Source organism: Mus pahari, chromosome 20, assembly GCF_900095145.1.
Source record: "Mus pahari chromosome 20, PAHARI_EIJ_v1.1, whole genome shotgun sequence".
Taxonomy (NCBI): domain Eukaryota; kingdom Metazoa; phylum Chordata; class Mammalia; order Rodentia; family Muridae; genus Mus; species Mus pahari.
The window spans coordinates 32,821,621-32,835,038 of NC_034609.1; positions in this window are offsets into that span (position 1 = coordinate 32,821,621).

The following is a 13,418-nucleotide window of genomic DNA, read 5'->3' on the forward strand; positions in this document are numbered from 1 at the left end:
AGGGGCTCCGTGCTCTTGAGTGCAACCAGGGGTGACACAGATGCTTGGCTTTGCATTCAACAGAAGGCTTTGGGGGTTGTTCGGTGTCTATGTATAATTCTTTGTCTGTTTTTTTTTTTTTTTTTTTTTTTTAAAGGCTAATGTAAAATCAGTTCCCATCCCCAGAGAGCATAACAAAGGGTTAAAAAAAGTCTTCATACTAGCTATCAATCTATGATATTTCCCCCAAAGATAGAGGAATAATGGAATATAGGCAATGTCAAAACTCTTCAAGCGCTCTAACAACAGTGTTCTCATTAGCGCATATTAATTATGCAAATTAGCGGGTCTCATGGTGACATTCTCATGCACACGTGTAATATGTGTTTATCTTATCACCTGCTCACTATCCTCTCTAGCTTCCCACCCTAAATTAGTCCCCACCCTCTTCCTAAATTGTTCACTTCTGCTTTGATGCCTTGTTTAAAAATCTATACCTTGCACATGCAAGAAAATGCTCAGTATCTGTCTTTCCAGGCCTGGCTTATTTCAGTTAATGTGATGAACTCATCCCAACTCACTTCTGAAAGCATGATTTTATTATCCTTTACAGCTGAATGGTACTCTAGAATATGAATATATATACACATATACATATATATATACATATATGTATATATATATGTATATGCACATATATGTATATGTATATTATATATCCATTGTCTTTATCAATTCATCCATCGATGGTTGATCTGTCACCCGATTAGCGTGAATCATACTTCATTAACCATGAAGGAACAGGTATTGCTGACTGGTTTGTCTGGGTGTATACCCAGAAGTGGTATATCCAAACTTTTTAACCTTAGCAAATAGGGTGTAACAAGTTATTCTTCATACTATCAAACAAATAGTCATCTAAAACTTTGCCTCTGCTTATAAATCTGAAGTATTAACATCCATGATGTTACATATAGATAACAGAAGTTTGTTTTTTTTTTTTAAATAAAACTCAGATGGTCCTAAAATAGGGTGACCTGTGTCTGTATATATAATCGGTTTCCTCTACTCCTGTAGCACTCACATCCTCTTGCGTCTTTAATTGCACAACGGCTTAGTCAAAGGCTTTCGAAGATGTGGGTTATTTCTCCTGGAGTAACTTGCTCATTGATGTGTTTGAGAAGTTTCTCCTGTTAGCATCCTTAACCAGGCATCACCATGCACTTGTTCTCTTCTTCCCTCAGGAGAGGAAACTGCTGTCCGTTATGCTTTTTTTTTTGGACTTTTGTCCCATACTAACAAATTACTTCTGAGAAGGAAAGCAATTAAGACAATAAATAAAAGTGCCGGCTTCCTCAAACGCACACCAAGTGCATTCAACAGTAATGTGTTTAACGTTCTGTAAGGGATGGCTTTAGATCACTACATGGAAGGAAACAGCTAAGGATGTTTGTAGACTTTCTAGGCTGGCCTTTAAAAAATAAAAGCTGGAGGGGGAAAAGGAGGGAGGGAGAGAGGGGGAGAGAGAGTTTTTTCTTTTCCCTTAGGGACCTATGTAGATATGCAACACAAGGGTATTTTTTGCATGCGTATATGTATAAGGTGTGTGTGTATGTGTGTTCATGTGTGAGGTCACTAGTGTGTGTGCATAAGAACACATACGCTATGTGTGGAGGCCCAAAGTTGACGATGGGTATCTTTCTCAAGCCCTCTCTACCTTACCCTCTAAGGCAGGATCTCTTGTGAACCTGGAGCTCTCTGACTTGGCCAGTCCAGCTAGCCGACTCTCCCCTATCCCTGCCACAAGGAGTGATGAGATTACAGGCAGCTGCCATACTTGCCTGGCTATTCCTTGGCAGTCCGACTTCTAAGTCCTCTAGGAATCCGAAGTCCAGTTCTCACGCCTCCGTGGTAAGCACTTCACCCACTAACCCATCTCCTCGACCCCCAAGAATCATTTTCTTCAGGTAAATAGTAAACATAAAATTCTAAGGTGGTTACCTCAAGGGGAGAGGCAGGGGCTGGGGAAAGGAGGAAGCACATTTAGATAGATGCCACCATCTTGGTGACATTTCTGCTCCCTGTGAGGTTGGCCTGTTTCATGTCTATGTCTATGCTAAAAAGCACTTGAGCAAACCCAACCCTGGATGAATTTTGGAGTGACATGCAGTAGTTAGCAATCCTCCATTTCCAAACACTTCAAAGGGTCCTCCAATATCCCCCAAGGAGCATAAACTGCATGCTAAGCCCTGAACCTCACTAGCAGGGTGTCAGCCACTGAGAACAGAACACGGTCTCTCTTTCTACAGCACCTTCACACACACACACACACACACACACACACACACACAGAGAGAGAGAGAGAGAGAGAGAGACAGAGAGAGAGAGAGAGAGACAGACAGACAGACAGACAGACAGAGAGACAGACAGACAGACAGACAGACAGACAGACAAGAAAAGTGGCCATGCCTTAAACCTGCAAGTAAAGAATCCCTCTCCTCTGGAGAATCAAGAAAGAAGAGACATAAGCTACGATGTCCAACAGACGCAGCTTCTGGAAGAATTCCTTAAGGCTCATGGCTATGACCTTGCCCAGGCTACTGCCCAATTCTAAAAATAGCTCCCCAATTCTGGTAAACTATTAGAAGAAAATGGCCTATTTTTAAAATGAGAAGCCCTAAACAGCTAAATCATTTTGCTTAAGCAATGAGCCAAGTCGCTTCTAATGAGGTTGTAGCATTACGGGAAATGAGAGATATATTTAAATACATAGTCCATGCATAACCCCCAATAAATCACTTGAAAAATATTCTCATATGCACTAAATGTGGTTTTTTTTTTTAGTGGCATGTGCCTGACCTTTCTGGAGAAAGAAAGATAATGTTGGAACATTTCAAGAATAAACATTTATCCAAATTAGTAGTCAAGACACTAGTAAAATCGTTTTACATTTTCTTAACACCCTTAACTATATCCTATGCCTCAGAAACCATTTATTTTTTTTCCCCAGCTTTAATAAAACACAGAATACATCTGTAAAGTAGCGAATGTGAGAATGGAAACTTTCTGGACAGCCCAATGAGAAATCCTGTAATGGTCCTATTACCTCACGGCCCGGGGCGGGATGCATATATGTGTTCACAACATTTCCTAAAATGACTTGCAGGCCATAAAATTTTAGGCCTTTTTTTTTTTATGACTGCATCTCCAAGTGTTTTAAAATCAGTGCCATATTCTTTTCTATAATATTCACAATAAAAATGTAAATAAGACCAATTTATTCGGCAAACCCTCAAAGAGTCTGATCTTGCCTGGTACTCTGCTTGGGATGGGTGGGACGGTCAGGGTCCTGTCCTCCTTGATGGCCCTGAGTTAAATCTGTGCCTTTGCATCGTGTGCGTCACTGCCTGGGAGAAGCTGTAATTGCCTTTTGCTCCCAGGGGTGCACAGGAGTGAGGAGGGGCCAGGTTTCCAGACTCTGCTAGGCTCAGCTCCCTGCACTCAGCCCTTCACAGTTCCACCCGCCCGCCCGCTGTCGTCTCACCCACCCACCCCCAGCCCTCTGTCTCCATGATGCTTGCCATCTTCTCCCATGTTTCCTTTGTGCCCCCTCTCCCTTTATTAGGAGACATTCGGGAAGGAGATGGGGAAGTGATGGTTCAGTCTATGAAGTGAGTGCGGAGCTAGACTGGACACCTGAGTTTGATCAGGAACCCACACTAAAAAGCTGGATGTGGGCATCTCCGAGGAGATGGCAACCAGAGGATTCTTAGGTTTGACCAGCATATCTCAGGCCCAGTCGAGAAACCCCATCGCAGTAAACAAAGAGAATAGGACCTTAGGAGGAACAACAGTCAAGGCTGTCCCCTTGACTCACACTCAGACAACATTTTCACATACATACATATACACACATATGCACACACTCATATACATACACACTCGTACACTCATGTACACATACTCACACTCATACACAAACACACACATTCATACACTCACACACACACACATACTCACATTCACATATATGTATACATACACACACTCAGACACTCATGCACATATACACACTTGTATCTCTTACATACGCACATATTCATATATGTATATACATACACATACACACACTCACACTCATACACACATACACACACTCGTATACTCCTACATACTCACACACATATACACTCACACATTCATACATGTATATACATATACATACACACACTCATACACTCATGCACACATACACACACTAATATACTCTTATGCACTCACATTCATACACATGTACACATGTACATACACAGTCTAGAAGAACATACATGCCACTCTTCTTCCAGAAACTTTATCTCCCCAAAACAGCAAAACAGCAGTTTCTTTTTCCTCTCCCTCTCCCTCTCCCCTTCCCTCCCCCCTCCCTCTCCTCCTCTTCCCTCTCCCTTCCTCTCCCCTTCCTCCCCTCCCCCATCCCCTCCCTCTCCCTCTCTCTNTCTCTCTCTCTCTCTCTCTCTCTCTCTCTCTCTCTCTCTCTCTCTCTCTCTCTCTCTCTCTCTCCTCTCTCTCTCTCTCCTGGTTTTCCTTCAGTGCATTCCTTGGCCCTCTTTGCCAGCTCCCCTTTTTATACCTACCCCTCCCCAGGATCAACACTCCAATTCCATATATGCCTCCTGTGTCCCATGGCTCTGAGTTCTGGGGCTCTCCTCATAGGTTACATGTGCCTTTGGGCAGGCTTGTCCCTGTGCCAGGACAGTTTCTGATGTCCCATCTCATTCATGCCCTTACTTCCATCTTCCTGAATCTTGCCCACTCAGGTTCTAGAGACTGATTCACAGGGAACGCAGTGTATGGCGACTAAATATGGATGCCAGAGTGAGAGCCTAGATCTGAGCTAATGAGCTATGTGATCTAGGGCAAGCTTCCTGACCTCTCTGTACTTCACCTCTCTCTCCTAGAGAATGAATAAGATAGAAGTATCTGCCTGTAAAGGAGTGTATACATGTGTGTATGTGAGTATGTATGTGTGTGTACATGTATGTGTACATATGTGTACATGTGTGTGCATGCATGTGTATATGCATGTATTGTGTATATATGTGCATGTGTGTATGTCTGTATATGTGTGTGCAAGTGTGTGTGTATGTATGTGTATGTGCATGTGTGCATATGTGTATGTGTGTGTATGTGTGTGCAAGTTTGTGTGTATGTATGTGTGCATGTGTGCGTATGTGTGTGGGGGGGTGTTTATATATATGTGCATGTGTGTATATATGTATATATGTGTTTATGCATGTGTGTGTGTGGTGTATGTGTGTGTGGTGCATGCATGCCAGAGTCAGGTGTAGCTCCTTAAGCACCATCCACCTGGTCTCTCAACAATGCAGTGCTCACCAAGTAGGCTATGCCGGCTGACCAGTAAGCTCTATGGACTGAGCCGTCTCAGGCGCCCGACATTTTTAAGTTTCTGGGGATCAAACTCCGATCCTCATGCTGACACAGCAGGCATGTTATTGGTGGCTTAGCCGTCTCCCCACCACTCCAAAGATTGTTAAAGGAATTAATAAACTAATATTTGTGAAGTTTGACCCTCATTGTGAGTGCACTGTGTGATGAAAGAAAATGATCAACACTAAAAGTTGTTTGTTTGTTTGTTTGTTTGTTTTTAAATGCCCTGCCTCTCCCCTGCCTGTTTCATCACAGAGTCTTTTCACTTAAAGTGTCACTGTCTCCCCAAGACACTCTGATCCATTGTTCAGGAATCCTGTTCCAGTCATTTGTGCCCAACCTGGCACATGACAGCTCTCAGCATGTTTGTTGAATGACTGGGAGATCGTTAGGGGTGAATTTTCCATGGCAAATTAGAGATGATGGGCCTCAGTTTTCCTGGGGAGGCATTCTGGCAGGTAGTGAGACCAGGGTTCTGTCAGGCAGCAGCACCTTCCACACCCCACACCCCTGCTTTCTCCAATTCTGTAAACTGATCAGGTGACAAGACCCCTCATGGTGCCAAGCCCAGTTAATCCAAACCAGACCCGGCTCACTGCTGAACCTTTCTGTATCCTGTCAATGGCGCATTCTTTCCCGTCCCTCATACCTGTTTCTTTCTCTGTGCGTAATGAGCTTCATATTTAAAACATGAAAAGCCAATAAAACACAAAACCTGCACATCAACAGTGCTTTGTTCAAGGACGTCCTGTTTAATCAAGAGACTGTCTCGAGTAACACACTCAATTTACCCACCAGGTGCCAGGTGGCAACAGGCACTTCAGGGGGATGGGAGCCAGGTGACAATGGGGCTAGACAGCACGGGAGATGGAAAAGCTGTGTTCTCTGCCCCTGAGGACTCACAACGCCACAGATGCTTTAGGGCACACATCAGCCTCCCAAGGCAAGCGTCCTTAGAAATCAAAACCACTCCCCAGCACCATTAATGGATCTGTGCTTTAATTAGCCCAGCAGAGCATGGGACTCGGGGAATTTTCTCACCTCTTTTGCTCCTTTCAACTAATATCTGAACACTTCATTTTCTCATAAGCGTTTGCCACATAACAAGCACTAATGAAATGACCAATATTAACCCATTGTTAGATTAAACAGAGCTCGCCATTGGCTGATGGCATCCTGTATGATTGAAGTTTGAAAATGGGTCCTAGCCCATGATGAAAACATTTGGTATCTGCCTAATGAGACCATTCTTGTACCCACCCCACCCCACCCCCAAAAAAAGACATTATATTAAAATACTGTGTGTTAATGACAGTGTGCTCAGCACTTTCCACTCCAGGCTACATCTGTGGGTGAGGCAGGTTCCCCAATATTAAATGCTCCAGCCAGGGCCGCGTTCTTAGTGAGGTGTCTCATTGGCTACTCCCCAAATATAACCTAAATTGGCTTAAAATAGAACAATCACATGCTAACCCGGTAGCATTAGCAACTCTATTAACAGGCAATTTCACATCCACACCAGAGGGAGTACAAGGTAATTTGCTCATTATCAACACCCTCTGGCGGTGGGAGGAAATGACTGTTCATCAAAAAAGTATTTTCCAATGTAACAAGAGCGGCACCCACATGTAACCACCCCATGGTAACCATTCAACTCACCCTTCCTTTCCAGGACAAGCTCCCTGAAAGCAGCTATAGGGGAAGACCTGCAAATATCAGTGGGTTGCTAGGAGAAGGCTGCCTACCTTTACCCACCCTGATCCAAAAATCTTCTCTTACCCCATCTCACCTTTAACCTTTGTGGTTATAAAGTTTGACAAATTATCCTAAAGGTACCAGTGGATCCTAGGACCCAAGGGATTATTTAGAGAAAAAAACTCTGCCAAGGCCCAGACACTTGACTGGTACCTCACACTGCTCTAAGGCAACAAGATGAAGGTAGGTAATCCCCGAAGACCACTGAGGAAGATCCGCTCAAAACACTCAGCTGGTTTGTCAAGGACACAGGCCATTCCAAAGGTGGTATAGTCCCCTTTAAATCTCACCCACCCTCAGTCTTCAGTTAGTAACTAACTCTTCAGATACTGAGCCCCTTTGTTTGCTTTTAATGAATGCTGAACAAACCTCTCTACAGGATATACTTATATATATGGATTCAATATTATACTATAATACTAGCGAAGAAATCAGTTTCTTGGCTATTGTTCTACCCAGTTATCTCTTTTTCTTTAAGAAGAGTCACCTCCTAACTTCTGTGCAGCTGTTTAGGGCTTTCCCTTTTCTTCCTATTTCTGGCCCCCTGTCTCTTATACATAAAGGTCAGGCTAATCTGACTGCAAGCAATTTTTTTCTCATATGTATCTATAGGTAATGTATGTAGGGTATATGTATGTATGTACGTATATATGTATGTTTCTGTAGAGATGAATGTGAGGAGGTGTGGTACAGTGTGTGTGCGTGTATCTGTGTCTCTGTGTGTGTATGTGTGTGTGTGTGTGTGTGTGTGTGTGTGTGTGTGTGTGTGTTGAGGTTTAAGTCTACCTTGGTAACTCTTCACCTGGTGCACTGAGGCAGGGTCTCTCAGTTGTCTCTACCTTATTCACGGAGGCAAGGTCTCCCAGATGAACCCAAAGTTCACCCACAGTTAATGTACCTAGGCAGTTTGCTCTGAGGATCCTGTCTCTGTCTTCAGAGTGCTGGGATGACAGGCAAGCCACCATGCCTACCTGGCATTTAGGTGGATTCTGGGGACCATCTCATATTTACATGGTAAATAAATCATCTCTTCAGCCCTGAAGCAAAATTTGATGTCATTCCCAGATTCAAGCACCTGTCAGTGCCCCCTGCTACCTCTAAACAGATTCTAGACTCTAAATCCTGGTTGGAAATTTTTATGTCTCCTCTGCATGCTAGGATACAGCCCGTCACCGTTCATCAGAATCAAGAGCAAAATCAAAAGCGACCGTCTCATAAAATCTCTCTTGATTTTTGTCTCTACACAGCAGTGGGGCTGCAAGTTCAAAGGGATTTAAGAGGAAAGAGAGGCATCCCTTAGAACTTAAAATAAGAAAGATTGTTTGGGGAGAGCTTAACTCATGACAAAGTAGCTCGAGGCCAACAGAGCCAGGATGGATTAGACTAAATAACACTGGAGGGGGAAAAAATCTTAGCAGTTTTGTGATGGAGAGAGAGAGGCACCCAGAGCCCTCATAGAGATGTCCAGAAGAGAGAACTTGGCCAATAGATTGAGAGCGTCAACTCCATGGTAAAGATCTTAACTATTTGAGATACTTTCAAGATTCTGTCTTAACCGGTTGCTATTCAAGTGGATTATTTCAGGGTCGGTCCTATGCTTTGTCACCTTACAGACCTCTTCAGTCTCTTATGTAAGTCTATCCATAAGGAAAGAGCATACCAGTCATGGAGACTGAGTATCCCAGTCTCTGTGACATTGACTTCCTTCTAGAGCCATTAGCTTGGTGGTCTCCATTCTCTCAGTCAGTACGAGTCAGCATCGCTGGCAGGGATTTGTCTATTCATTTGAGACAAGATGGCTAAGAAGGAAAGCACGGTCCCTTGATCTTCTAGAAGAAGATGTGGGCACGTATACACATGATTCTATTGCAGTGTGATGACTGCTCTGGTCAAGGGATCGGGGAACAGGATGGAAGCATGTTCTCAGAGGAAGGACCCAGGTCTTGGGAACCAGAAAGGAATTTCCATAAGACATTGTATTTGCCCTGAGCTCTGAGGGACCAGCTGGGACCCTCAACACCAGCCTGAGGATGGGGGGAAGAGAGAGCAGAGTGATGAATGAGGTATAAGAAGCATGGGACAAAAGCAGACTCCAGTAGAGCTATGGAAGGAAGAAGACAGAGAAGATGGTCAGAAACATGCCCAGATCAAAGAAGCCTTCCTAAGCCATTTGACCTAAACTTTATCATGTTATCAATAGAGAGCGATTGAAAGACTTTAAACCAATCAATGACCAGATCATATGGATAGTTTCTGAAGTGAGTGTGGCATTTGAATGAGGATAGAAGAAGCAACAAAAGCTTGAGAGAGAGAGAAAGACAGAGACAGACAGAAAATATCAAGACAGCACCAGATTCTTGGACTTTAGCAAATAAAGTAGGTTATGGTTCTCTTTACTGGACAGCATAGAGGCACACCATTATATGTATGCTAGAAAAACAATCGTCAACAGAGGAGAAGCTTTGGAATAGAGGATTATAGGTTTCCTGGCGGAGATGTTGAGTTACAGAAATGGCCAGGGTTGTCCAACCATCTAGAAGGCAGAGTCATGCCAGAGATTCTATGTTGGAGCAATTCTGAATGGTAATTGATGTCAGGATGCTAAAAGGGCCCTTTGATGTTACAGGATAAGAAAGAAGAGGACAGGAGAGAATCTTGGAGACCAGTTCAGGCACAAGCAGGAGGAGTGTGTGCCAAGGGTTCTAAGGAGCAGCCAGAAAAAAAAAAAAAAAAGAAAAAAAAATCTCGAGATAATCTGAGAGAGTCTCAGAATCCAAAGACAGAAAGTGATTCTGGTATCTGGGTGTGGCAGCGGCATTCCAGAAGTAGCCTCTGGCATCACACACAGTAAGGCCCCTCTATTCAGCAAGATGAGTGACTTAAGGTCAGGAGAGACAGAGAGTGGGTAAGGTCAAAAGCGATTCCCTTTTCTTTTTGTACGGTGGAAGATGCTTTAACATACTTCACTGTTTAAATTAAACTGTGTCCCACCCCTACCCCCAAATTCCTATGTGTAGTCCTAACCCCCAGGACCCCAAAAATGTGACCTTATTCAGAAGTGGGACTATTGCAGTAATAATTAGTTAAGATGGGGTCATCCTAAGTGGCTTAAAGTTATAACATACTCTCACCACACTGGGTACAAAACAGTTGAGGTGGAGGTATCAGCAAGGTTGGTTCTTTCTGATGGCTGGGATGGAGAATCCATTCCAGGCCTTCCCTGATTTCTCTGATTCTCCCTCATTATTTAGCATTGTTTGGCACATCCATCCGGGCTCTTACACTTACTATTGTCATCCAAATCTAATTCTCCCTGTGAGTGTGTCTACTTCCAAATGTCCCTGTCATCAAGACAGCAGTGACATGAGAAACTGAGAGACAGACATGCATCCAGAGAAGATGCCATAGAAAGATGAAGACGGACTTAGGAGCAGTGAGCCAGCACCCAGGGCGTAGAGGACAACTCTTCAGATACCTTGATCACAGACCTCTAACCTTTTGGAGTAGTGACACTACACATGTATTTTAAGCCACCTGGTTGTGAGATTTTGTTAAGTTTCTCTGGCAGTGTGAATTAACTGCTAACAAGATTTCCCTTGGCTTCCCTTGTTAGTGAGCCAAGGGGGGGGGGGGAAGGACTCAGTAGTGCGCATGCGCAGAATGGTCTCTGGCGTATGGTGTGAGGAAGCTGCAAAATGTCATGCCGAGCCCATAGTGCCAGTGACCACTTCCAGACCTCAAGAGCCAAGGGAGGGAGCAGAGTGGAAATAAATGGTCAAGGGGGTGACTGCACGGAAGAACCCTGAAAAAGGCATCTCCGTCGTTCCTGGGGACCTTCCAGGGCAGAAGCTGAAGGCAACATGCATATTGTGCACAGTCTTCCTTCCCTCTGGTCTTCTGTTGATGCTCTCTGCACTGGCCAAGCCAGGCGGCCAGAGGCCAGAGAACAGGGGTACACCTTAGGAGGCAGAGAGCCTGGCTGGAGAGATGGATCAGCGGTTAGGAGCACTGACTGCTCTTTCAGAGGTCCTGAGTTCTATTCCCAGCAAAGACATGGTGGCTCACGACCATCTGGAATGGGATCCGACAGCCTCTTCTGGTGTGTCTGAAGACAGCGACAGTGTGCTCACATATATAAAATAAATAAATCTTTAAAAAGAAGAAGAGGAGGAGGAGGAGAAGGAGGACAAGCTGAGGGGGAGAGCAGATGGAATCCCCCACCCCAAGCCTTTTCAGAGCTCCATACTGCAATGTACATTTAAAGTTTAAAAATACTAATCCTGAGAAGATAACTCAGTAAAGTGTTTACTGTGCAAGAATGAAGACCTACATGCTGGCCCCAGAGCCCACATTTTTAAAAAAAGGCAGGTATGGCGGTGTGTGTGCTCGTGGTCCTAGCCCTAAGGGTACAGAGACAATTGGATCCCTGGCATTCCCTGGACAGAGAGCCCAGCTGAATCAGCAAGCCCCAGGCCAATGGGAACCTGTCTTGGAAACAAGGTGACAGCCCCAGAGGAATGATAGCTAGCTAGGGTGGTCCTCGGCACATGTACACATAGGCAGAGAGAGGGGGGAGAGGAAGGGAGGGGAGGGCAGGGGAGGAGGAAGAAAAGGAGGAGGAGGAGGAGGAGGATCAGAGAGAGGCTACTAGTTGCAATGCAGTGCTCTTCGTGAAGCTTCCTACAAAAGTGTGGGACCTTTTTTTTTCCCCCTGAGTTGTGTTTATTATCGTACATTTCTATATCGCTTGCTATGTACCAGGTTCTCAGAACTTATGACTTGCTGAATAAATTAATACTTAGTCTGCTTCTCTGATCTTTGTTTGTGATTTGGCTTGGTTTAGTTTGACACAAGATCTTGCTGTAGCCACCATGACACTAACCTCACGATCTTGTTTCGCCCTCCCAAGGTTACCGCACCCAGCTAGCTTCTCTTTTTCTATCTTTAGAAACGGCCCCCAAGGGAGAGATTCCCTGCTACCGCTGCCTAATGTCACAGCTTTTGAAGTAACTGTGTTAGAGCTCTCTTTTCTTGGGGGCTCTTTGGATATATACCGGTACCCCTGTGGAGAACAAGTCTGTGACTTGAGGACTTGTACCAAGGAGAAAGTGACTCTAAGCTTTGGTCTATAGCACAACTGGTGAGAAAAGTTCCTTTCCGTCATGATTATAGATAAATATTTAACTAACTCTTCTCAAGTTAAAGAAACTATATTATCAAAACTAATAACATGCTGGTCTTGGGGTGGGAGGTATCTTGGCGGCAAAGCATTTGGTGAACATGTGTCTTAGGGTTTTATTGCTATGAAGAGATACCATGACCACGGCAGCTCTTATAAAGGAAAACGTTTAATGGGGCTGGCTTACAGTTTGAGAGGCTTATTATTTTCATAGCTGTCAGACATGGAGCTGGAGAAGGACCTAAGAGTTCTACATCTCTCTCTCTTTTTTAAAGATTTATTTATTTCATGTATATGAGTACACCGTCGCCGTCTTCAGACACACCAGAAGAAGGCATCGGATCCTCATTACAGATGGTTGTGAGCCACCTTATGGTTGCTGGAAGTTGAACTTAGGTCCGTCCTCTGGAAGAGCAGTCAGTGCTCTTAACCGCCGAGCCTTCTCTCCAGCCTGAGTTCTACATCTTGATCAGCAGGCAACAGAAATGACTGTCACACTGGGCGGAGCTTGAGCATAGGAGACCTCAAAGCCCGCCCCCTTGGGACATACTTCCTCCACCAAGGGCACACCTAGTCTAGCAAGGTCGCACCTAATAGTGCCACTCCCTGTGAGCCAAGAGTTCAAACACAGGAGTCTGTAGGGACCAAACCTATTCAAGCCACCATATTATCCATGAAGCCATGGGTTCAATGGCCACCACCACAGGAAAAATGAAATAAAATAAATGCTAATAAAAGAAAAAAGACCTAGTACCTGTAGTGCTGGCTGTGTGCATGCTTCAGCACTAGACCTGAACAGCATTTTGTTTCTAATATAGAAGTTGGCATAGGGACCCTTGGTAAGAATAGCAAGTCTTCCATAATGAATACCGTTGCTTGTCGGTTCCCAGTCTCCACCATCCAGAGCTCTTCCAACGGCTTGTTGCTGTTGTTGTATTTCGTTTGTTTCACAAAAGAGGCCCAGCTATGTGGCAGTCTTTAAATCTCTAGATTGGCTTTTCCAAGTGAAATTAAGGATATGGGGTTGGGGGGGGGGGGTTGTTTTTTTTTTTTTTTT